Genomic DNA, 22,771 nt, shown 5'->3' on the forward strand with positions numbered 1-22,771 from the left:
ATTCCGGAATTTTTCCCTGAAACGGAACGTTCGGATGTTTCGTGTCACGCCGTGGCTGCGGATCGTACACGCGGCTGGCGGCCATTTTGTCTCTGAGGCCGTGGAACTTCATCAGGCTCCGGTTTGGAGGGTGAAGGTGATCCAGGTCTAATTTTTGATATTCAGCTTGCAGGCAGACTAACCTGCATGCCCATGCCTGGTTTGTGAATTTTAATCCAGTTTTGGGACTCCTACGTCGAGTGAAAGCTAGGGGAAGGACTAGCATGGCAGGGCCTGTTTAGTCCACTCCACAATTGTAGCTTAATTTTTGGAACATCCACACCCCTGTGGACCACGGCAAGTTGGGAACACATTGTTTTTCTTTGTCCCTTCATCATCAGGACGCTATGGCTTCTTCGTTGTCCCCTTCATCAGCACAAGGTTGGCTGCAGTGGGTGTCTCTTTTCTCCTCCGGTGGTTTTGTGGCTGGAAGCTGTCCCAGGTGAGCGAGGGACAAGTCACCACCGCCTCTCCCCCAGGTTGGACTGTTGCTGTGCCTGGAAGAGGGGGGGAGGCTGTTGTTTGTCGGCATGGTGGTGGTGGGTGGTTGAGTTGCGGCCCTCAGGACACTAGGTGGGGGTGCCTGTGCGCTCAAGCCCATGAGTGACATTGATGATCAGGAGGGTGAGGCCGCCGTAGCTGCACAGCTCCCTCAGGACGGTGGCCAAGCGGCACATCAGCAGGTTTTTCAGCCCCCAGTGTTTCCAGTTCAACAACCAGCAGCGGCTCTACAGCTGCCCCCGCAAGTAGGTGCTCAGGCTCCTGTACCCCAGGTGCTGCCGGTGGCACAGCCAGGTGCTCAGCAAGGGCTCCCTGTCATGGCTCAGGCACGAGCCCAAGCTGCCCTGCAGCCCATTCCTGAATTTGATGCATCGGGCCCACCTTCCAGCATGGGGCCCCGGTGGAGGAGGTGGGTTGGCCGCCTGGACATGTATTTCAGGGCTGCTCAAGTGACGGACAACGACAGCATGGTGGCCACTATGCTGTACTTGGTGGGGCCTGCAGTCCAATAAATCTTTGAGTCGCTTACTCCGGTGGACCAATCCTATGATGCCGCCAAGGCGGTGCTCCTTGCGCACTTTCTGCCCCTTGCCAACGTGGACTATGAAAGATTTGTCATGCTGTCGGCCAAACGAAAGGACGATGAGACACTGGACACCTTTTATGGTCGCCTGCACCGCATCTCCCTGGGCTGCGCATGGGGGGACGCGGAGGACATGATGCGCACGATGCTGATTCAGGCGTGCTCCTCCGGCAAGCTCAGAAGGCAGGTCCTGAGAGAGCCGGGCATCACTCTCCCCCGCATATTGGAACTGGCCCGATGTCATGAGGTGGCAGAGGCTCGTGCCAGCAAGATGGAGGTGGGGTCCCGCTCAATAAAGTCGGAGGAGGTGTGTGCTGTGTGGCGAGGTGGCCGAGGAATGAGAAGGCCGGGCGGAGGACCCCGGGACAGAGCACGAAGATCAGGGGAGTCGTGCCAGAAGTGTGGCTATGACCTTCCCCACCCGACGGAGTGCCCGGCAGCGGGAAGAACATGTGGCAGGTGTGGCCTGCCTGACCATTTCTCTAGAGTGTGCAAGGCGGCCCTGCCCGTGATGGTACCTAGAGGTCCGGCCCGGACATGGACTCCGCGCCAGAGCCGACCACCAAATGTGGCCCAGGTGGAGCAAGATGAAGAGGAGGCCCAGGTGGACGAGGCAGATGAGGAAGAGGAAGAGAACATCTTCTTTGTCTCGAGTGTGGAAGTCCTGAAGGGGAAGAGCAGGAGGCAGCAGAGGTGTGTGGTGGAGGTTAACCACTCTCCAGTCCCGGTGGGGTGGACACGGGGGCGTCGGTCAATGTAATGGCCAGGGGACACGATGACGCCCTTGGCTACGCCGAGAGCCCGCATATTCGCCTTTGGAGGACTACAACCAATACCGCTGGACGGTGCCTTCGTGGCAAGTGTGGAGCATGAGGGCTCTCGGTGTGGAGTGTGGAGCATGAGGGCTCTCGGATCAGGGCTCGGTTCTACGTGACCCCTGTGAGTAACAACACTCTCCTAAGCTGTGCTGCTGCTGAAGCTCTCGGAATTGTCAGTTTCGCGTACTCGGTGTACTTGGAAGACATCAATGACCTCCAATGACCATCTTTCCAATGCCCTCTTCAACGGCATTGGAAAGATGACCGGTGACTCGGTCCAGCTGCACATTGATGACTCTGTACAGCCCATCGTCCTGAAGCACCGCAGGGTGCCGTTCCATCTCAGGGAGCAGGTGGACAAGGAGTTAGATAAAAAAGCAGTTGTGTTTCCTCCCGAAAAAGGAGGAGTGTGGCGCTGCCCCGTGTGGCAAGATTGTGTCCTCTAACACGGTACACAGTGTCAGTTCGTTTACATTTGTTCTTGGTAACTTGGTGGCTCTATACCATATTTTTCGTAGGTGTCCCATAATTAAATGTTCTCTATTCTATGTCAAGACCGGAGGCAAGCATTATGCTTCAACTTCTTTACTTTCCATTCTCCAGCAGTTTCAACAAATAAAAGAAAATGTAATATAACTTCCAATTTCACTTTCTTTCTTTTTTTAAATAAAACTACATTTCCCCTTTCTCCCCATGGTCTCTGTATCTGTCTGGCATCCGGACCCCAACTCTATGCCCTTCCTCTTCTTTGGATGCTCTGAACTAATCCTGAACCAAGTCCTAACTGGAACTGTCAAGTCTATTCAACAACAAACTTCAACCTCCCGGTCTTAAACTTCTGACTCCCTTCCTCGAGCCCCTCTATCCTGACACTGTTGCTGCAGCGATCAGCCATTCCCTGCCACTCTCTCAAGTGGTCTTCTGGTCATCTCCTAAGAGGCAGATAATTTACATTATTAAGGGTGGGGCAAGTATCTCCTATGCTCAGGATGAAATTAAACATGTTATTCCACTTGTCCGACATACGCTATGCCTGCGCTAGGCGAGATATTAATGCTCGCCTCCTTCTCTTTAATAGAATCAAGACTCCCTGCACATTATGCAGGGGTAATCTTCATTCTATGTCAAGGCCGGAGACAAGCATTATGCTTGTTCTAAGCTCCTCATTACTCCCTCTGCCAAAGATGGTACTGGTATAAAATAAAAAACGTCTTAAAGACGCTATTGCTAGCCCAGTCTACTGCGTGCAGTGTCTCACTCAAAGCTACTCCTGCCTTAAATGCTTTGGACCCTATCGCCCCTCTTAGTGAGTGCGCTCCAAATTTTGTCAGATCTATTCCAGCTAGCTGCATGATCTCACGGACCCTGCTTGCTATGGTGGCTGTGGCTACTGCTTAACGTGGTTTTACGCGCTATTAGCAGTTGCGATACACCAGCGTTCGCCCTCCTATTCTCATATTCTCGAATACATGCTGCTACGCATAACTGCGACTGGTGAGTCAAGTAAGGGTATGAGATTGACGAAGAGTTCATCTTGGTCCTAGCAGTAATCATGAGTGTCATCCCCGTCTGGGGTACTAATGAGTTTCATATATCCATGGGTGTGCTAGGTAGAATTATATGTTTTAGCAAATTTAGCTGATAAATATTTGAGATTGTGAATACACATTTCTGAAAAGCATTTGTATTATGTACTTTGCAGAATTAGCCCCGACCATGGACCTTTGGTCCAAAACGCATTGGCTATTGTCTCTGTGACCACAGTCATGAGAATACTACAAATGTACCAATAAAGGATGCTAATAATGAAGATTTATTTTTGATTCGACTCATCGTTTGAATTGTGTACTGATTGAGATGATTATGGTTATCTTGTAGCAGCTTTTACTACTTGAAGGCTTCCCCAGTTCTAATGATGTAATCATTTTAAATTTTTCTTGCTGCTATTTTCCTGATAGAGTGTGAATCAGGTTAGCGGAGGATTAAATTACCATTGATGGAGATTTTGAGAGTTGTGGTGCCCACCCATTCCCCCACTTGCCACATCTAAAATGCATTAATTCAGATGCCCTTTTTGAATTGGGTGCTAGTTCATCTCCTCCCTTGTATCAAAAATAAATTGGGAATCTGGTCCAAACTGGCACCTGCTCCAATGGATACTGTGATGAATCCCAAATAACCCTTCACATGAGGCCAGGGAGGTGAGGCTGCTACCCGATAGTCCCCCTAGGGGTGGTACTCAGCGGGTTGATCTCATGGGGAGGGAAACCCTCCATGGGACCAGTGTTGATAGCCTTGGGAGAATGCTGTATTCGCCACCTTCATCTCTGTACCCCCTCTCCTTTCACCCCTCGCCCATTGTGGTCCCCCAGACCTCTATACGTCTTTGTAGAGTTGAGGAGGCCATTCACACAGATCATACTTGGATGAGGAAGAGGGAGGCTAACCCACGTGGAGTGCATACAATCACTACTGACACAAAGAAGATCAGGCAAGGAGACAAAAGGCCATAGCGGAACCAGCATACGCGTTACAGTCTGTTAGGATCCACTCCTGTCATAATCAGTGAGGAAGAACTAAGCAGATGGCCACACCAGCCCTGGAGGAGAAAGGAACCAGATGCCGGTTCCGTGGCGAGAGACCAGAGGGATAGAGAGCAAAATGATGCAGAGAAAGGACGAGTGTCTCAAGAAATTCCGCAGAGCTGGAACCTGTCCAGTGACTGGGAGATAGGAAACCCGACCGGCGGTGTCAATGCAAGAGAAAGACACACAGCCGATGACACGAGAGAGAGAGAGTGTCGATGCAGTCACATAGAGCAGGAAGATGAACGCCAAAGCAGTGCAGAAGCCCTGCACCACTCTCAGGACAGACCGCAGACCGTGACAACATTTCCCGAAGGTAGGGGAACGGTTGGGCCGGCTAGTGAGACACCGACGGGACTGAATAAGAGAAAACGACGCATACTAAAATCCTGAGAGGCAGAAAGGGATAACGAACAAATTGTAGAAACTGGAATTAACTTTATAAAGTATCCTATGTGGGACAGAACCTGGCAGGAGAATACACCAGGTCTGTTCAGTGGGACATTGAGCAAAACAGGGGTAGAGAACACGCAAATAATATCCCGAGAAACAGAAAGTGGCTGTAGAAGCAGGAACTAATGTTACAAAATATCCTATTTGGAACAGTACCTGGAAGGAGAATACACCAGGTCTGTTTAGTTGGACATTGAATGAAGAAAGGATAGAGAACGCACAAACACAGCACACCAGGGTTTGGGACCCATATCAGGTCGGGCGATCTCCACAGAAGCAAAACACATGTGTTGAGGATCCATACAGGATCAAAGGAATCCACAGTCCAGGGGCTCGGCCAGGCCTCCACATAAGTGTCATGCCAGGCCTTTTTATGCATGAAATCTTGTTATTTCCCTGCATACATTTACACACAGGTTTAGAGCAGATGGCAGGGCAAAGGTCAGGTTACTTGACATAAACCAGAACACATCTTTTGATTTTTATCTTCATGGATGTAATTGCAAACCATGGAGACAAGCCTCTGAAACTGAATTGGTTTATCTGAAGCCTTTCAAAAAGTAAATGGCACACCGTGATAAAAGGAATGATTTCTTTCAGTTCAACCTCTGCTGTGTTGGGCAAACAGAAGCATTGTACATATTTATTTTCATAGTATTTTAGGATTGCATAACTAATAAAATGGAAAAATGAGTTACAATTGAGAATTAATCTTTTGTAACAAATTATGCTTTTTCTTCTCCCAGTGAAAGCAAACCAGTATTGCACAATTTTATTTTCTGATGTCCTGTGCTTTGTATATAATCATCAAGATGCATATTGGAGAAGGTGGTCCACAAATGTAATACATTGTTTGACACCACACCTCTTTGCTGAAAAACTGTTTTGTTTCTAATGGGTCCTATTCATTTTCAGGTTGTCTCATGTTATGGTGGCTTGTTGCATACTTTTTACACTTTTACAGAGGTAGATCATCTTTACACTTATAATTTAATTTACACTCTAATTATAAAAACCGTGTGTAAAATGCATATGCACGGTATAGTTTACAACCATTCAGCATTGCAGTAAATGTGGTACATTACTATAAATGGTCAGTGCAGCAGAGTCGTTGCTCAAAGTGAGGGATTGACATTACACCAATCATAGGTGTTACAGCCTCTCAAATCTTCAAGACTACAATTAAAACATCTAAAACCTGACTCTCCAGGAAGTGCAAGCGCTGTTTAAAAACAAACAAATGAAAGTTACATTTGTTATTGAAATAGAAACTCAGCAAAACCTGTCCCTGTGATACTCCAGATAGTTATTTAACTTTTTTATGTAGCACTTCATGCATGGTTCATCAAACATCTTTGCACTGTGAATATTATCCCTCAGTCGATACTCAGTTTACCGACCTCTGAAGAACGTAAGCCAATAACATAGATCAGCCGGTTGAGCGCTGGTTTCTGCAATCTGTGCATGATCTGCAGGGGTGTTGCTAGGTCTGGAAAAGATCCGGAGCTAAGCTAATCTCAGGACTGTCGGGACTGTGGGATAGCTAGCCTTTTGGATGTAGTCACTAAGCTTCTATCCGGGGCTACAACCAAATGATCTGGGGCTATAGCCCCCTCTGCCCTCTCACCCCTAGCAACGCCTCTGGTGATCTGTAGGTGGCAGGTTTGAATCCCGGCAAGACCAACTCAGCCTTTCATCCTTTCGAAGTTGATAAGAGTACCAACTCAAGTTTGGGGATAATTGTGACAAATTTGTTCTATGTATAGCACTTTGCCAAAAGCGCTATATAAATAACAATTTGACCATGAGATTAGGCCCATTTAGCATGGAGTCCTCGCCTGTCTGCACTGTTGTATCACTACATTGTCATACCATTAGGTAGTGAAAGTTCTCAGGAAATTAGGACTTTCATTAAACATCAAAAGACAATTTTACTATCGAACCTCAAAACACACAATACAGTTCATTTTTGCTTTACTATGTAATTCGCTGGGTTTTTGTGTTGTCAACATTTCAATATATACAGGAGAGATCACATGGCCAGACCTTAGAGAACTAATGAAAGGTGCATTGTCACAATGCAGAAAGCTGCCGCTTGGTAATGCTTTCCATGCAGTTTTTCGGCTGGATGTCACATAGATTTTACTCTTATAAAGGAGAAAACACATTTTTACTCTCTTGAAATCACATTTACTTTCACGGTTTCAAAATGGGAGTAAAATACAACCAACTCAAAATCTTATCTGGAGCACTGGGCTCGGCCCAAGAGTAAGTCGGGGAGAGCCCGAGAGAAGATAAACGGGTCAAGGACCTACACAATAGAGAAAGAAGATATAGGACCAGTCGAGGAGACCCAGAGACAACCCAGGGGGAACTGGGACACAAATATGAGAAAGAGACGTACAAGAAGCTGATAATCACTGCATTATTCCCGGGTTGGTTTTATCTATAACTATGTGTCTTCCATGAGCCAATGTCATCATCTTCTCTCACACACCGTCATGTGGAACAAGTTCACTTAACATGTACACAAAACAGCAACCAATCCAAATGGTTTGTTGTCCGATATAAACTTTTAAACGTTCGTGTTCAACAGATGTGTGCTTGCGACATCCTTTTTTCTCTTGCTTTATAACCTTTTAGAAGATGTTCATGGCTTTGCCACAGTGTGCGTCTGCAATACTTTGAGCTAAAATATTGCGCTGTTGCACAGTGCATTCTGTTGCGATCGGAGCTAGAACTCTAAACATATTTTCAGCATCGTTCGCACTATTTCACTGAAAAACATGTTTTCAACGTTATTCTTTGCTTATGTTGGTTTGCATTGCTCATCCAAGGACACAGTGCACGAAAAGGCTGGGATACGCAGGTGCCGGCTGGTACCGGATAAAGTTGCCATGGACATTGTCAAAGGTGAGGATGAGGTACAGAGTTGTTTTTGCTGCTTTCTTGAGAAAAGGAAGAGTTCTGCTCCTTGAGGTTACAGTGGGTCACTCCAGCTGGGGGCACATAGGAAGTGTGAATGAGCAGAGACTCAGGCCAGAAGATTCTAGAAAGTGCCACACCGCATTTGCAGAGGGTTTAAAATGCAGGGAACTGAAAGGGTCAGGCAGGAAGCTTAATCTTGGAGGGGGGGACGCCTCGCTCTGGGCCTGTTGGCTGCTGCAGTCTCTTGCCTGGCTGTTTCAGGGCTTTCTCAGCAGATTCTGGGGAGATGAGGGCATTCTTTAAAGCTGCGCCAACTGTGATATATTTTCCTTAGACTTGCTTCATTTATTCTGTGTTGCATTTATAAGTGTGTGTATGCTTTTTCCAAATAAAGGGCATTATAAGAGCCAGTTTATCATTTAGCTAAGAGTGTGTATGGGTGAGCCATTGCCTCACTGCATTCAGGGTTTTTTATTCAATGTATTGGTGAGAGAAATAAGATTTGCCCATGCACTCTTTGAAAAAGCAAAACATAATTGGCACTGTGAGCATGGTGCCTTGTGATGAAGAATTCCAAGCATCAAAAAATCTATGCTCGAACGCTGGTAGGCAAGATTTATAGTGAACATGAGTTTGGCTTGCTTTTTGCAGTGGGAATCAATCTGCGTTCATCAGTGTTCTCTGTGTGCACGTTGCGCTAGTGAATTACAGTTACGGTAAAAAGAGTATTGTAAATTAATGTAAATATGAATAGTTTAAGAGAAATGGGGCTTCCGCTGGCAGAGAATGTCCTGAGTTAATGATCCCCGGGTGGGCTAAGAGTCCATATAATAAATTGTCACAAGCCTGGTTCGTGTGGTGCAGGCTTGAGTGAGCCGTGGAATTAGAGTTTAGGGGATGCCAGTCCCGCAGATGTTGCGTTTGTTTTACAGCAGGTTTCAGTCGAGAAGGGAAAGGAATGTGCAGCTTTAGGCAGAAGGGGTGGGTCCTCCTACACGACTATAGAAAGATACACAAGAGGAATGTGGAGTTGAAAGAGGATATTTTACAGCTGGGAAAAAGAGTTAGCTGGGGAGAGACAGATTGCACTAATGCAGCAATTTCAAATGAAGCTTTTTAAGGAGAAGGCTGATAAATACCGGACAGTAGTCAAGCGGGCCACAGTAAGGGTTGCCTGATATAAATATAGAAAGAGACAAGGGGGTGTGTACAAGCGGAAAGTAGCAGGTGTAATAGCCACACCAGGTGTAGACTGGGACCCCGACACCTGGAATGGAGAAATGATTTACTCCACCGGCTCGGAGGGGAAGCAGAATCTAAGTCAGAACCTGAACAAAAGACATTAGCGGCCAAGCCAGTTACGAGACGGAGGGAGGGCCACACCCACATAATCCAGGAGGAGGGGTGGTAGATTTAACTATGCTGGAAGATTATATTCAACAGGAGGTTGGGGAAATCATTACTCGTTTGAGGCACAAGTTAGGAGAGCCAATTTTAGCATGGATGGTGAGGATATTTGACCGAAGGGCAACTGGTTTATTGGTAGATGCGACAGATTCTCTGTGCTTCCTGCCTCTGTCTAATGACACCAATATACAGGAGGTACTGAGGGCAGGGCAGTCCCTTGCACTTAGCTGCCCAAGGGTGTAACCGCAAGTATCCTATTACCACTGACTGCCCTAGTGAGGAAAAGAGGTGGAATACTTGAAAGAAGTGATTCAAAAGATCAGAGAGCAGGCTATGAAGGAGGCAGTTCATGTAGATGAGCCAGCACACATTGGAATAGTGCTGCTTTCAGTGTCAACCAGAAATATGGTTATAAGTACTGCCCCACTTGCATACAAAAGTGTCATCATGACTTTGTTCGTAGGTATGAAGGGTGAACCCAATGATGAAGTAGTGGATGCCATCCAGCAAATGGCACACTTGGAGGAATGGGACAAAAGTGGAGGCAAGCCACGAGAGAGAGAAGGGCGTAGCGAGCGAAGAACAGATGGCAATAGGCCAGATAGTAGAGATTCCTGAGTGTCAAGAAAAGACATGTTTTTGTCATTGTTGAAAGATGGTGTGCCACAAGAAGAGATTGGTGGTATTGAAACGAGGGAGATGTACTAGCTATACATATACATATACATATACTATACAGCTATATATATATATATATATATATATAAGAGCGCTATAAAAAGGTTAAGAGACAGGTGGTGACTAAGCCACAAAGGGACACCTCACCTCCAGCTCCCCCTGAGGAGAAACAGGAAAAAGGGGCTATGGTGATCCCTTACCAGTACCAGCCAACATATGCTGATTTGAGGAAAGTGGCGAGTTCAATGTTAGAGTCGGAGTCGGGATACAATCATTTGAAATTTGACTAGGATTATGGCCAAGCTCCGGCAGCGTCTGCTCGTATAAATGTTGATAGGCGACCTCATATAAATGTTACGATTTTTTTTGGGGCCTGGAAGCACACAAGAGGTGCGAGCATTGATAGATACCGGGGTGGAGGCCTCTTTGATTCATGAAAATATGACACGATTTAAAAGGTAGACACTTTACCATTACGGGCTGGGGGGGGGGGGGGGAACGCTGGCAGGACAAACAGGAGTGGAGATGAAAATAGGCAATTTGACAAGGCACAAATACCAAGTGTTGATTGTCCCGATACCGGAGTATATAATTGGGTTTGTCATTCTGGAAAGGTTGACTCTGGGACTTTGGTGTAAAGCCTACCAGTTTGGAGTGAGTGCAATGACTTGTACACCAGTTACTGTAGGCAATTGAAAATGCCCCCAGTGCATGTGCCTTTGGCAACAATTAATCTGTATCTTTGAAGCAATACCACATTCCCGAGGGGCATAAGGAAATTTCAGACACAATTAAGGGATATGTAGAAGCAGGGGTGTTACGCCCTATTAATACTGCTTGGAACAATCCCATTTGGCCTCTTAAAAAAGAGGATGGGAGCTTGAGGATGACTGTGGACTATAGAGCGTTGAACAAACACACTCCTCCTTTAGTGCCTGCAGTCCCAGATGCCATTACTTTGATGAGAATGTAGAAAAGTTAGAGGGAACCTAGTATGCAGTGGTAGACTTAGCCAACACATTTTTCTATGTGCCAATTGCTGAGGAGTGTCAAGAGCAGTTTGCATTTTCTTGGAACGGGCATCAGTACACCTTCACGAGATTACCTATAGGGTACATGCACAGCCCAACCATCTGTCACCGGCTGGTGGCAGAACATTTAGACAAGATACCATGTAAACCTGACATACAAATCTCCTACTATATTGATGATATTTTGATTAAGGGGAAAGATGAGCAAAGTGTGCGTACTCAGTTAGAAGTAATCATTGAAGGGTTGAAGAAGGAAGGGTGGGAGATTAACCCTAACAAGATTCAAGGACCAGCTGAGACAGTGGTATTCTTAGGAATTCAGGGGCATAATGAACATCGAGAGATGGTGCCAAAAGCCAGACAGAAAATACTTGAGTTCACCACTCCGATGAACAAAAAACAAGCTCAGCAGAGCATAGGGCTGTTTGGGTTTTGCAGACAGCACATACCCCATTTAGGGCAGATATTGGCCCCCCTCTATAAAGTGACATGAAAGAAATATGAATTTCAGTGGGGGAGGAGCAGTAAAGAGCATTTGATTTGGCAAAAGACACAGTGCCGCAGGTGCTTGATTTGTGGCCATTGAAGGTAGGCGAAGTGGAGTTAAATGTGTCTGTACAAGAAAATTATGCTAATTGATGTGTGTGGCAAAAATAGGACAGAAAACATGTTCCCTTGGGATTTTGGAGTCGCAAGTTGCCCAAGGCTGGTAACAGATACACACTGCTTGAGAAGCAATTGCTGGCCTGCTATTGGGTTGTTGTTGATACTGAGCAAATGACAGTGGGGCATGATGTTATGATCAGGCACGAAATCCTGATTATGCAATGAGTGCTGAGCTTTCCTAAGACACACAGAATAGGACACGCTCAAGAAGCCAGCATAATTAAGTAGAAATGGTACCTTCAAGACAGAGCCAAATCAGGAAAGGGTGGAGTTGAGAAATTACATGAGCAAGTGGCTAACGAACCACCTGCAGATTACATACAACAGGAAGTGACTGAAATACCCGAGTCTCCTGTGAAATGTGGAGTACCTTATGAAGATCTGACAGTAGAGCAGACAGAGCATGAATGGTTTACTGATGGCTCTGCCCGCTATGTGGGAAAGCATTGGAAAGTAGTGTCATATAATACCAAAAGAAAAAAGATTTTGACAACGTCAGGGAAAGGAACGAGCAGTCAGTTTGCAGAACTCTATGCTGTCTATCAAGCTTTGAAACAAGAGACACCTGATCAATGTCATTTGTACACAGATTCATGGTCGGTGGCGAATGGGCTAGCAGTGTGGCTGCCAACATGGCAAAAGAAGGAATGGAAAATTCATTCAAAAGTGTTGTGGGGAAAGGAAGTGTGGCAAGATATTGGAGAAATGTTATCACAAAGTGAAGTCACTGTGTATCTTGTGGATGCACATTGTGCTACGGATTAATTAGAACGTTGGTTTCATTCTGTTGCAGATGAACACACCAAGATTTCATATGTAGACGCAGAGGCTCAAGAGGACGATTTGGAGGGTCTGGCCAAGTGGGCTCACCAGAAATGTGGGCACCTTGTAGAAAAAGCTACTCTCAGGTGGGCAGAAGCGCAAGGGATCAGTAGCCCTTTAGAGGTGGTCAAAACAATAATTTAGCAATGTCCGTTGTGGCAAAACCAACAGCATAGGCCCATCCCTCAGACTGTCCAGGGCACGTTGCGAAGAGGCAAGTTACCAGGTCAAATCTGGCAGATCGATTATATCAGTCCTATGCCAATGAGCAAAGGCTGTCAATACACATGCACAACTGTGGATACATACTCAGGATTATTGATGGTATTGCTGTGAAAAAATGCTACACAACTGAACACAATTAAATATAGTGATACAGCGTAATCTCATCTAACAACTTAATTACCGTAGTGTACCCTTGCAAATTTAGAGTGATATCGGCTCACACTTTAAAGGCAAATTGATTCAGGAATATTGTCATTGAGTGGGTGTTTCACGTGCCGTATCACCCAGAGGCATCAGGTCTGATTGAGAGGATGAATGGGTTGTTGAAAGAATAGTTGTACAAATCTGGTAATGGAAGTTTGGCAGCTTGGCTTGAGCGAATGTTTGATGCTTTGCAAGTGCTCAATAATAGACCTGTGGCAAACAATGAGACCCCATTGCTGTGACAAATGACTCCTGCTTTACAGATTCAACCCAATTCAGCTAAAGAGACTTTAATGTACTGGGAAATCACACCGGGTGCTTAAGCTCTATACCGAGCAATCCCGGAATCAGCAGGGATAGACTTACATTCTCATGAAGAGATCAGGTTACAACCAAGGGGAATAATTGTGATTGGAACAGGGATTGGAGTACAAATTCCAGCAGAACATATAGGATGGATTGCCCCTAGATCTGGATTAGCATTGAAAGGCATTCAAGTGTTAGGAGGGGTAAAAGATGCTGACTACCAAGGAGAACTCAAACTAATTTTAATGAACCGTGGAAACCAAGTGTTACCGATTCATAAGGGAAATCGGGTAGCCCAAATGATTATCATAGCAATTACAACGTCCATGATTAGAAAGGGGGAGTCCCCCACGGTGTTAACTACTCATGGAGATTGGAGCTTCAGCTCTTCAGACAGCATGGTGCCGGGTGAAAAAGTGTGATTCAAAAGACCTAGTTGCCCGCCCGTACCCACAGATGTCATTGCATCAGGCAAGGACCAAGTAGTGTTAGTGATGGAGCCTGGCAAGGAAAGATGGAGTTATGTGCCCGCAGACAAATGTTACTTAATAGAGTAATTGTCAACACTGATATCTCTTTTCTGTGTTTGTCTTGTAGATCCTGTGTTTGGCTGGTATAATTGTGGGACTAAATTGACTCTGTTCGGGAGAGTCAAACGGCACGCTGCAACAATTGGTAAATGTCACATATGTGCTAGTGATCCATGGGAGTCTGACGATGATGAGAATAATGTCCAAATGTAGCCTGATGCTGAAATAACAGCCAGCACAAAGAACAGGATTTGCAGAGTCCGGAAAACAAGCCAGGTACAAGCTCAGACCACACTAGCGTTGGCTGTGCAGGAGATGTCCTTAGCACAACAAAAGCATTGACTGATGATTGCCCAAATGGAGAACATGTGGGCGCATCTAGCACAGTGAATTTTGAACATTTCACATTTTTGCTTAACTGATGTGCACCATGCAAAAGCCTTGTTAAACACATATCAAGTAGCAGTGCCAACACCTGCTCTGACCATGAGGCACATTTTTGGGGTCATGCATAATGATTCTTTTGTGGAGGATTCCGATGTAAGGCAGTCATTCTCTGTCTACAAGTACTGTAAGTTTTGTCAAGAAACAAGTCACAAATGGAGAAACCAGACACAGATAATAACTCACAATGTTACTCTAGGCGACGTTTGCTAACGTATTACCTGTGAGCCGAAAGAAATTGGCAAATGCAAACAGCTGAACCTAACTAGGGAGAAAAATCAAACTGTGTTCGAGAGGAGGTTGTGTGCATGCGTTCCAAGCACATGTACCAATGTCAACAATACCATGACCTGTAATTACACAGTGGCAGCGGCCAGTCATCTGAATCCTGCAAAAAATTCCAACGGGATGGCTTTTTTCATGTGGCAACACCACATACACGTACATTCCAGCAAACATTTCTGGAGGTCCATGTGCCTTAACATGATTAGGATTAATTATGTTTCTTTTGCACCCAGCAGTATATCGAATTGAAAGGTCAATTTTCGAATCCTCAAATTGTGATTCACATGTGTATTTATCAGAGGCCGAGGTATTAGCTCTTGCCTATTCATTAGTGGGAGTTTGGGGTTTAGCTGCAGGGAGCTATACATCTTTAATTAAGGTAGCATGTTTAGTAGTGAAAGGACTCAATCACACCTCTCAAGTGTTAGAGCAGTTGCTTCTTGGTAGCAAAATTACAGCTTTGCAAAATCGAGCTGCCATTGATTATTTGTTGCTGAAACATAATTTGGGTTGTAACGCAGTTGAAGGTATGTGTTATAATTTAAGTGATCAAGCTCATTCTATTGAAAATCATGTTCAAAATGTAAAGGACTTAATAACACAGGTAACCGAATATCATACTGAGTGCAACTGGCTATTTTATTGGGTTCCAGATGTTGGAGGTACGCTGCGTTACGCCTTTCCTTGAATTTACATGATTCTAGTTATTATCATTTCGTGTTGCTGTTGTATTCAATGCATTCCCAACTTATTTATGATGCTTTGTTGGTTTCAGAAGCCGTCTGTAATGCCACTGGGCTATAGAAGTCTAATGTCCAAGGGGGGGATTGTAATACTTTGAGCTAAAATATGGCACTGGTGTGCAGTGCATTCTGGTGCGCTCAGAGCCATAATGCACATACTCTCCATGCCCCAGGGGAATCTGCACTTGCAGTGAACTCCAAACATATTTTCAGCATTGGTCGAACTATTTCACTGAAAAACATGTTTTCAAGGTTATTCATTGCTTATATTGGTTTGCATTGCTCATCCAAGGACACTGGGCCTTATTACGAATTTGGAGGTAGCCATGCCGTTTTTAGCGGCATGGCTACCCCCAAACTCGGGTCTGGGTCCCGCAAAAGGGGACTTACCGGGCCATACCGATCTTGGAGGGCCCGGTAATTCCCTTTCGCGGGACTCAGACCCAGTACGTCCCCATTCCCATTAGAGCCCACACAGGGCTCAATGGGAATGGGGAGGATGCTAACAACGGGCATCAGGCTAACAACAAGCCTGTTAATGACGGGCCAGTTGTTAGCATCCTGGACTGCTAGCGGGTCCCACTCTGCACGTCTGATCTGGCCAGGCGTCCAGCGCAGGAATCGCTGCAGAACTCCTAATGTGGCGGCCGGAATGAAAGGTGCCGGTCCCTTACCGGCAACGTTCATTCCGTGGCTGCCACATTCATAATGAGGCCCACTGTGCGCGAAAAGGCTGGGGTACGCAGGCGCTGGCTGGTACCTGATGAGGTTGCCATGGACATTGTCAAAGCTGAGGATGAGTTATAGAGTTGTTTTTGCTGCTTTTTTGAGAAAGGAAAGAGTTCTGCTCCTTGAGTTTACCGTGGGTCACTCCGACCGGGGGCACAAAGGAACTGTGAACGAGCAGAGACTTAGGCCAGAAGATTGTAGATGGTGCCACCCCGCCTTTGCGCAGGGCTTAAAATGCGTAGTACTGAAAGGGTCAGGCAGAAAGCTTCATCTTGCTGGGGGGATACCTCGCTCTGGGCCTGTTTGCCGTGGTTGCTTGCCTGACTGTTTCAGGGTTTTCAGCAGATTCTGGCAAGGTGAGGGCATTCTTTAAAGCTGTGCCAACAGTGATGTATTTTCTTTAGAAAGATTTATTTTCCTCAACATTATTTCTCTTATTTTGTTTTTATTGCACCTAAGCATGAACTGATATCTGGTGTATTCAAAATGATGGTACTTGATATTATAGAGATTGCGGAATAAGTTGCTGACTATGTGATACTAAATACATTTTTTTAAATGAGTTGCTCTAAATGTAATACAGGTTCTATTAGCACTATTAAATTGTCTCGTCTTTTCTTCTTTCCTGCATACCAAAATAGCACCTATCAATCATTACTGTAATCTTTGGATGTATGATTATACTTTTTCAGCATTCTTCCACATCATTTACAGCATCTCCACCCTTTTAACCCTCTTTGATTTGATACCTTCTGTTGGACTAACAAAATATTGTGCTGAAATGGTAGATGCATCAGATGGTGGTCACACGATAAATGAGCAATGAAGAAAATCACAGACAAGAAAGAAAAGAAGACCAGTAAAGTTATGGTGGATTTAAAAAAGCTTGAAAAAAATGCTTTCACCTGAAATGGGAAAGTATAATCCATTTGAGCCAAGTCACACATGCCAAAGCACCACTTATTAACCATCGCTGGAGGTTCCCCTCCAGTTCAGAGCCACATCAGCAAGGCAATGTGGGATTGCAAATTGGCCCAATTGCAATTCCTTTGCTCCAGCAAATTGTTTTGGTTTTAGAGGGCAGTGACACTTTATAAACGGCTTGTATTTGAGCTAATTTGCAAAAACAGGTGAGAGGTGGAAACATAAAATAATAATTGTAATGCAAATATCAAGCATGAGTATACTCGGAGGAGTGAAATGCTACAAGAAGTCTTAAAAGACCTGCAGCAGCATTGGGCTTCCCTTTGCGCTTGGCCTGAAATGGGAAGAAAAGACAGTTCTCAAGGCTGCGGACAACTACCCACCTTGTTTCAAACTTACTAGGGATCATCATTGCAGTATAATCTTGACAGCCCTGTGGTTGGATCATTGGGGCATGTTTAGAAAACACCAGCAAAGTTATGGGCGGGTTTAAAAAGGCTTGAAAAAACCCTTTCAACTGAAACGTGAAAGTAAAATAATCAATTTGAGACGGTTCACACATGCCACAGCACCACCTAGTAGTCATTGCTGGAGGTTCTGAACTGGAGGTGAACTTCGAGCAATGGTTAATTGGTGGTGCTGTTACATATTTGACATGGCCCAAATGGATTATTTCGCTTGGACATTTCAGGTGAAAGATTTTTTTTCAAGCCCTTTTAAACCCACAGCATGGGTCGAAATATGGTGAGGTCGAAATGAAGTGTCAACTGAAAGGGCAACTCAATGCAAAAGATAAAACGTGAAGGCTAACTAATTCTTACTAATTAGGGTTAATTTAACTAATTTTTACATTGTCAATTTGTGAATTCTCAATTTTAGATTCGTATTCTGGACATGCAACCATGTTAATTACAATATAAAAAAAGACCACCTTCCCAGAAAAAGCTTCTAGAGAAAAGTAAAATTATATGTTTGAACTGACTAAACCTCAGCAACTTTACTTTCTTTACTCGACACAAATGTGCTGCACCACAATCTCCTCTGCTTTTCCTGTTATGTTCCAATCTTCTATAACTCTTGAAAGGCACACAGAGATTGTGTGCTTACTGTTGCTTTGCCAGAGCACCACCACTTGTGCGCTTTTGACAGCTATATCCCTTTTCCACAGGTCCCTTAGAAAGACTTTGGCCTCTGCACACGCATAGTAGTCTTTTTAGAACAGCCTTCCGAACTTGATTCTCCACTGGAAGGTGCTCCATGTATTCCCTTCTCAAAGAATGTACATGAGCAGTGGGAGTAGTTATTTCAAAGGAGAAGAGACCTATGTGTGCCACAATGCATGCTTAAAGCCTACACTCGGTCTGTACATTCCATCGGCTGCCCCTTGCGTGAATATCTGTTCAAACCATCACAAAGGTAAGCTGAGGCTCTCAGCCTTGATTATAGGAAGTACCTTGAAGGCATGATATCAGTCTCTATGGTCATTCACGGCAATGTCAACACTCATTCTGACATCAATGTACAGCATTTTATTGGTATGCTGCTTTTTAGCTTGATCGGATCACCACAGTTAAATGGAACGCTGTTAACTCTGGGTTGTGATAAACATAATGTGCCAGTGCTCCGAGGTCCATCAGCTCTCGCTGTTCCCAAACTGTAGTGAAGGCAAACACTCCACAAATTACGGGTTAAACCATCAAGTCTATTTTCCTGATGAACACCAATGAAAATTCCACAGAAGGCCCCGACGATGCCCTCCTGGCTCTAGACTACTCTTTAACTGCAATTCCCAGCATTCTAAAGAATACCTCCCGTCCCACATTATATGTTCTAATTCAACATCTAATAGTAACTATCATTCAATGTAACTATTCTACACCCTATAGAATATTACAGGTTGCCTTCCTATAAAGAGGTAGTATTCTCGCTTCCCTCTTTGATGACGTTAACGAGGAGACTTGGTTTTTTTGGGGGGTGGTCCGCATGCATTCTTGGTGCCTTCTCGCAAGATTTAATAAGAGGTGTAGGAGATCTTCCATGATACAACAGCTGACCGCTGGAGGGTCTGGGGGAGCTACCGTAGAGGTCCGTTTTCTTTTTGATCACCAAAGGAAGCTGCTGATTTTCATCTCTATGTTTCTTGTTGTGAGTTATGCTCCCAGAGTGAGTCTTTGACACAGCATCTGGAGGTTTGTTGAGGTTAATGGAGGTGGTTAGGGAAAGCTTGGCACACCATCGATAGCCATTATTTTTGCTGTGCTCTCTTTACCAGAAGTTTGTACAATAAAAAGGGTTACAGTTGATTGTTTTTCTAAGAAAACTCAATTTTATCTCTCGTTGAAGAGTTTAAAGACTGCTCATGAGGAGGCCTGAATTGTTTTGGTGCACACATTTCACCATCATGGACTATTTCTGATTGAGGCTCACAGAATGTTCATAAACATTACGGTTGGGCTGTACAGGGATAATAATTGAGCATGACCTTAACTGAGGCTATCATCCAAGCTAGTGATCAGACGGATGATGAACCAGAGACTGATAACTTTAATTTACTTGCATGGATTGCACAATCAGATATTTCCAGAGGATATCCCATTAGAGCAGTTGTACTCTTCGGAGCCACGGTCAGAACTTACCTGGTAGACTGAAGAGGCAATGGGGCTTATTACAAGTTTAACGGCTAGAAAAACAGAGTGGAAACCACTCAGTAGTACCCAGTGCTCACTATTGCTTCCTACCAGATAGCTAAATTCATTCCTTTGGATTTTGTAAAATTCTGTTAATGTTGTTGGTTAGTATATTTGGCTCTATACTGTAAATGAGTGTAGTCCTTTATGATAACAAGTTAAAAATTGCAATTTTAGCTGCTTCTTTTTTTTCAAATCTTTACTATTGTGATTGTGCTTGTGTCACACAATTGTTAGGCGGATTCACAATTCCTCTACATATAGTCACAGCTTTTGCCAATGCATTTCGGTGCCTAGCACCATCTTCAGGGCTATATTTGAACATAATTCACATCACAATCAAAAATGTGTAAATTAGAAATGTACATAAGAACAGGTGAGTCAATCCCATCATGTAATCAGGTACAAAAGAAAAATTACATTGAATTCGTTAGTGACCCTAGCAGTATGAAAAATGCTTTGTTTCAATATATGTATTGTTATTATTGTTCTCCCTTAGCCGTACATGCACATCTTTACCTTAGCTTTCTTGCACAATCGTGAACGCCTCATGAGTATACACACGTCAGTAGAGTGTCCCTGCCAAGAGAGAGGGATAATAAGCCTTCTATACTTCTCATATAACGTATCTCAATTCTATTTAGTTGCCGTGTCTAGGCAGAGCGTCTTACCTTCACACTGCTCTGTTTCGAACTCCTCGTAAACCGAGACGTGGCTGCGCGTACCCGTGCAAGGCTTAGTTACGGCGTAACCATGGAGCTCGCAGCGACGCCCGTTGTCCCGGATTGGACAAGACGGACGTGCCTCCGGTCCCACCCCTCCGCGTGAACGGAGGGGCGGGATTATAGATCTCCATGGCAACCGTCTTTGTCCTCATAACTGCCTCGTAACAAGATGGAATGAGAATCGCTCATGTATACGCACACAACAAAACTTCAGCAGTGGCACATCACTGGGACTCTAAGAAGCACAGTGTCCCAGGAGGAACACACAAACTCTACTGATGTATGTTTCACCTCAACAAAACCTTTGTCAAGGTGGATAAAAAATGCATTCAGAGAACTTAAAAAACCTCTCTCTTTCTGATAGTATCTTAAAATTACAATATATCAAAACACATACCATTTTCAGACTGCCACTTTTGCCACAGTATTGTTGATCAATTAGTACATAAATATAAAGAGGTAAATGACCAATTAATGGGCAACATCCTAAAATTGGGTAGTTGAAGTGGGAAAGAAGCACATCCATTAAGAGGCATTGGAAGCTAAGGTTTGCTTACTTCCCACTTAAACTACCCAATTTCAGGATAAACATGTGTTAGAGGCAGATGTGATAAAGGACATTTGTGACAAATATGCACCACTTACACTTAAGACAGCCAAAATTCTAAAACTTGGTTTAATCCACCACTGAGCCTAATGCGCAAACAAGTTCGCCAGGCTAATAAACTGTGGAGGTCCTCCAAATTAGAGGAAGACGCAGAGACGGCGAGAATTCGCCTAAGGCAATATAAAAATGCCATTTTTATGGCAAAAAAAGATTTCCTCCAAGAAGAAATTAAGTCAGCAGACAATCAGTCTAAGGCCTTATTCGATGTAGTATCCAGGTTTAAGAATCCTAAATGTATGTCAGTACCGACAGCTAACTCCCAGGAACAGGCCAATAAGTTTAACAATTTTTTCGAACAAAGAATTGTGGCTATTCAGAAGAGTATCAAGGAAGTACTGGCGGCAGAAGAATGGGGTGTTGTGGGTGTTGTGGGTGAAGAGAAATTAGAGTTGGAGAATCAGGAGACTGGGGAGATCTTCATTTTCCAGCCAATCGAACAGAAAACAATACAGGCTCTAATACTTCAATTAAAACCGACAAAAGATCTAGCATTCCCTATGCCTGTACTGCTATCAGTCTGGCATCCAATCTTACCCTATTTATAACAACTTTTGTGAATAAATCCCTTACAGAAGGTTATGTTCCTCGTGCACTTAAGAGCGCACTAGTAAAACCCTTACTGAAAAAACCTAATCTAGACCCTATGGTAATAATCTGTAACCAATTTCAACACTTTGTTGACAGTAAAGACATCCTGGACAAACATCAATCAGGATTTCGCCCTAACCATGGGACAGAGTTGGCTTTATTAGCAGTCCAGGATGACCTACTGGAAGCCGCAGATAGGTGAAGCAACTCATTATTGTTGATGCTCGACCCATCTGCAGCATTTGATACAATCAACCACAAGACTTTTCTTTTATGGATCAGAAACATCGGGAGAGCAGACAAAGTAGTGGTAGACTGGTTTGACTCCTTTTTACAGGACAGAACACAGCGGGTAACACTGGGAACATTTCTCTCAGAACTAATACAACTGAGATGCGGAGTCCCACAGGGGTCAGCACTCTCACCCCTGATATTTAATTTATATATTCAACCACTATTTGATATCTTGGGGAGACACGGCCTACGATTTCACTCATATGCAGATGATACACAGATTTATGTGGAGACAGACAATCTGCCAGAGGCTTTTGAGATGATAGACCGCTGTATGCTAGATATAAAAAAAGTGGATGGCCTGCAACCAATTACAACTTAATGCTGGCAAAACAGAAATAATTCTATTTAGATCAGAGAAAAAAATAGAGAGGAAGACACAAACTTTACCCCACAGATCTTGGGAGTGAGTATCCCGTTCTCAAGGAAAGTGAAAAACCTTGGGTGCACCTGGCAAGACAATCTGGCCAGTGAAGCCCAGGTAGGGGCCAAAGTAAAAGCAGTATACTACTCCTTGTGGCTGCTTAGAAATGTGCTCCCCTCCTTAACAACCCAAGACCTTCCAGTAGTGGTGGGAGCTTTGGTAAATTCCCACCTTGACTACTGCAATAGCCTTATGACAGGGATCCTGAGGAAACAAATGCTAAGACTGCAGAGGGCCCAGAATGCGGCAGTCAGGTTAATGGGCCATCTGGGTAAAAGAGACCATGTGTCTACAGCCAGGAAAGCGTTGCACTGGCTGATGGTGGAAGATCAAATCAAATTTAAGGTGGCATGCCTGGTGTACAAGTGCTATCATAAACTTGCACCTTGATATTTGAACACCAGAATTCGCCACTATTACCCAGCCAGAGACCTCAGTTCAGAAGACAAACTCCTGTTATGTGTCCCGAGGACAAACGCATCTCT

The 22,771-nt window shown here is 44.5% G+C and overlaps 1 protein-coding gene across 2 annotated transcripts in view; it reads right to left on the bottom strand.

Moving 5' to 3' along the window:
• Positions 1 to 22,771, bottom strand: part of LOC138582119 (zinc finger protein 34-like) — a 256,603-nt gene that overhangs the window by 191,441 nt on the left and 42,391 nt on the right. The window lies entirely within an intron of this gene.

Source organism: Ambystoma mexicanum, chromosome 3q (genome assembly GCF_040938575.1).
Source record: "Ambystoma mexicanum isolate Mex_15411 chromosome 3q, UKY_AmexF1_1, whole genome shotgun sequence".
NCBI lineage: Eukaryota > Metazoa > Chordata > Amphibia > Caudata > Ambystomatidae > Ambystoma > Ambystoma mexicanum.